Here is a 4,958-nt window from a genome sequence, read left to right on the forward strand (position 1 = left end):
GGAGCTCAACATGAGTCAACGACGGTGGATCGAGCTACTCAGTGACTATGAATGCGAAATTCATTATCATCCTGGTAAAGCCAACGTAGTAACTGACGTCCTAAGTCGGAAAGAATACTTAGGTCGTAGAGTCAAGGCATTGACTATGACAATCCATTCACATTTGTCCACACAAATTAAGGAGGCTCAGCTGGAAGCCTTGTAACCTGAAAATATGGCAGGTGAATCCCTTAGAGGGATGGATAAGAACTTAGAAGTCAAGGGTGATGAATCCTTATACCTCATGGATCAGATCTGGATACCGAAACACGGTGGTTTCAGAGACGTTGTCACGAATGAAGCGCAAAATACTCAATATTCCATTCATCCAGGTTCAGATAAGATGTATTCGGATCTCAAAAAGTTATATTGGTGGCCTAACATGAAAGCAGAGATTGCTACCTTCGTGGGAAAGTGTCTTACTTGCGCCAAGGTTAAGGTCGAATACCAAAAACCCTCAGGTTTACTACATCAACCGGAGATACTTGAGTGGAAGTGGGAGCAGATTACAATGGATTTCATAACCAAGTTGCCCAAGAAAATGGGTGGTCTCGATACCATTTGGGTGATCGTTGACAGTTTAAATAAGTCCACACACTTCCTGCCAATCAAAGAAACCGACAAGATAAAGAAACTGACAAGAACATACATTAGCGAGATTGTACAGCTGCATGGTGTTCCCATATCTATCATCTCTGATAGAGATAATAGATTCACTTCAACATTCTGGCAGTCGCTACAAAAGTCCCTGGGAACTAGGTTGGACATGAGTACAGCCTACCACCCACAAACTGATGGACAGAGTGAGAAGACGATACAAACGTAGGAAGACATGCTGAGAGCTTATATGATCGACTTTGGTAAAGCGTGTTTATCCATTTGCATTTGGTTGAGTTTTCATACAACAGCTACCATTCTAGTATCAATGTTGCTCCCTTTGAAGCCCTCTATGGCCGGAAGTGCAGATCCCCTCTGTGATGGGTTGAGGTGGGCGATACACAACTAGCTAAAGGACAAGTTCCTGACAGCACTATCACGGGTCCGTAAATAATTCGGGAAACGACTGAGAAGATTTTTCAGATTCGTGAACGATTGAAAGCCTCTAGAGACCGACAGAAAAGCTACACTGACAAAAGTCGGAAACCTTTGGAATTTCAGGTTGGTGACCTTGTTCTATTGAAGATCTCACCCTAGAAGGGCTTGATCCGCTTTGGAAAACCTGGTAAGCTAAATCCAAGGTACATTGGGCCTTTTGAGATTCTCGCTAGAATCGGCCTGTAGCTTACAAGCTCAAACTACCTCAAGAACTTAGTAACATACACCCTACCTTCCACGTATCGAACCTAAAGAAGTGTCAATCTAATGAGACTCTTGTTATCCCACTCGATGAAATCGAGATCAATTAGACCCTCAAATTCGCGGAAGAACCAGTAGAGATCATAGATAGGGAAGTCAAGCGAACAAAACAAAGTCGTATTCCGATAGTAAAGGTTCGTTGGAATGCAAAACGGGGACTTGAATTCACTTGGGAGCGGGATGATCAAATGAAACATAAGTATCCTCATATTTTCCCTTAGTCCATGTATATTTCTTCTCTTTAATGGGGGGATGATGTGACAACCCGTAATTTCTATCTTGTAAAAGTCAAACTTGGTCAACTAAAGTCAAATATATTAACCAAAGGTCAAACTTATTTCTTTTATTATCCTAGTAGAGTTAGGGTAATGAATTTATAAGTGTATAAACCTAGCATTCTTAAGTGTTGTGTGTTTTGGAGGAAATCATTTTGGACCGAGAACCCTCGCAAGGGCCGTAAACTCTCGGACCGCAAATGAGCCTTCGCGGCCGTAAACATCCTTCGTTCTCGACCGTAAACTCTTTGGGCCATAATCAGACTTTAGACCGTAAACCTTCGGTTTACGGCTGTGAACTCACCCCTACAGAGATACTCACATTTTTGAAGGTTCATATGGAGTTCACACACCAAGAACAAGTAGGTGTTCTTGGTGAAAGTGAAGAAGATTTGAAGATCTATCCAAAAGAGATAATTTCATGGATGAAATCATAGAGTTTCACTAGATTAAGCAAGGTATCAACTAACAAATGGAAGAATCACTTACACTTTTGAAGATTAAGATGAAAATCTTGATGATACTTGAGAGAGAATTGACTTTCTTGACTTGGAAGGGTAAGAAGTGAAGAAAAATGAAGGAATATCATGAATATGGGAGGAGTTCATGGATAGACAAGGGTTTATGACCGTAAGCCCTCGTTTACGATCGTAAACTCCACATGATGGAGTTTTCCGGCTTGAATACTGAACAATGAGCTCTAGCAGATACTTCCTACCACCCAATCCTTGAATGTACTAGGCTTGGAACACTCAAACAGACCCTTAACAAGGCTAAAAGATAGCAAAAACAAGTCTGACATTGAATTGAATTAACTGGCTTTACAAGATAGAAATTTCGGATTGTCACACCGGCCAAAAAAAAACAATCGAAATTGGCCTCAAGAGCCTTGTATATGTGTATTATATATCTCCTCAACATGAAGTAAATGATTCTCATATAAATACATGAACATTAATCACTAATCGTCTTTATGTCCTTTAATGGTGCAATCTTATATGTTAAAGTTGACATGCGTAATGATTTTCAAGCAGAAATTTCATTTCAACAAAACGTAGGAAATATGTAAATATGCAATTTTGTAGATAAAAAGTTTGTATTTGCTTTCACCTTCACCAACAAGTCCACATTTATTTCCATAAAATATAGGCAAACAAATCATTTTCAAACAAACATAGTGACCGTTGTTTTAAGATACGTAGGTAAAAAAAAACTTCATTCAAATGTTTATTAAGTCGATGATGACTTGGCTCGACTTTTGTTGGAGCTTTTAGTTTTGGAAAAAGGGTCGTCAAAAGTACCCATGAGCGATAGGGGAAGGGTTTATGGGAAGTGGCCGTGATAGATGAGGCTTCTATAGATAGAAAATTCACATCTAAATTTATCGATTAATAGACATTTGATTTAAGAGTTTATAGTTTGTACTTTTTTGGCACTTTGGTTTATATTTTACTTATTTGGTTTGACACAAACAACAGAAAAACTACACAAAACCATAAATACTTTTCTACCAATTTTATAAATTTGGATTAAAACAATAGAAAATACCAATCACAAGGACTAAATATAATATATGATATGTTTTCTACGAGACCATATAATTACAAATACTATGTTAAATGTTTTAAGACATGATGTTACTATATGAACCCCTTGTTACTTGTACCCACAAACCCTTAATTAACACATAATTACCCCTTAATATCAATCAAATCAAAAGGGGTTTTGAATTTCGTTTTTAATTTTTTTTTTTGTCATTTTGTTGTTTTTTCTTTATTATTATTATTATTATTATTATTATTATTATTATATAATTGTTATTAATATAGTTTTTTATTGATGCAAAATATCAAAAAGTATAATTCTTTTTCATGGGAAATCTGGGTTTAAAGGTATATAAATCGTTAAATTCGTACAATAATTGACTCATTTTACCAAGAACAACCAATATATAATTCAAATCCACTTTTGAATGAAATTCCACATGAATTTCATCCACACATCGGGCACGTTAAATATATAAAAGGAGATGGAAATTGTGGATTTGAGGCTATTGCTCTTTCCCTTGGTCATAATGAAGAATATTGACATCATATTTAATCAGATTTATACAAAGAGCAAATAACACACCTTGGAGACTACGCAACTATTCATGGTGAATATTTTAACGCAACGCTTCATTCGTTGAATTTCACTGGATAAGATTTTATGACATCTGAATATTGGTTGATTATGTTAGACACTTCTTTTCTTATTGCTAACAAATATGGTGTATTGTTCATTATTTGAGCAAAGAAGGTTATACAATATGGTTCCCACTTTGGTATGTCCCGCAAGACATCCCAAATCATTTATTTGTTGTGATCGCCTATGTTTACGGTAACCATTTTGTGATGGTTGATTTACAAGGAACGTAGCCAATCCCTACTATTTTGTCATATTAGTGTACATATAGATCCAAACATTTCGCTGGATGAGAAATCTAGTATAATGCTAGACAAAATGCTTATGTTCCGCATAATATGAATAATACACAATACAATTGTTATGTTGAAACCGTTAGAATATCCGATGATTAATCTCGTTATTATTATTGATATTATTGTGATTTAGAATGTGTGTCTAATAATAATAATAATAATAATAATAATAATAATAATAAATAAATAAATAAATAAATAATACTAATAATACTAATAAAAGAAAAAAAAACAACTAAAAAAAAGACAATAAAAAACAAAAAATAAATATGGGATACATTTAGTAACAAACGACGTACATATAAAATAATCACATAATTAAGAAAAATTTACAAATTTAGCCATTACGTTAATGACTTTTTAAGTGATTACCACAAAATCGAGTTTTTCCGAAAATAATCACTGAAATCGCAGGTGGTTATGCCACTTGCGATTTCCAAAGATGGCCTAGGGCCACTTGTGATTTTCTCTGCTCGATTTTGTTTTTTTATGGACCTGTGAAAATTGATTATGAGCCATTGAGATGGTTGAAAAAAATTATTAAAGTTGAAAGTATGTGAGGGTTATACTAGATTTTGAGGTTTCAATATACTTCCGACACATGAGTCGAAAATGGACCCGATTCGTATCTCGATATCATGAGATAGCTGCTAGGAAGGATGAAATTGCATGTAAGCTTAATCACCTATGATTTCGGAAGTTTTTTTTTACCAAAGTATTGTATTTTGAATAAATATTTATCAAATGCTTGTCTTTTGAGATTTATTTACATGATAATAGTGTTCTTTATTAAAAAGGAAAGGAAATA

The sequence above is a fragment of the Lactuca saligna genome, chromosome 2 (assembly GCF_052625555.1).
Source record: "Lactuca saligna cultivar CGN05327 chromosome 2, ASM5262555v1, whole genome shotgun sequence".
Classification (NCBI taxonomy): Eukaryota; Viridiplantae; Streptophyta; class Magnoliopsida; order Asterales; family Asteraceae; genus Lactuca; species Lactuca saligna.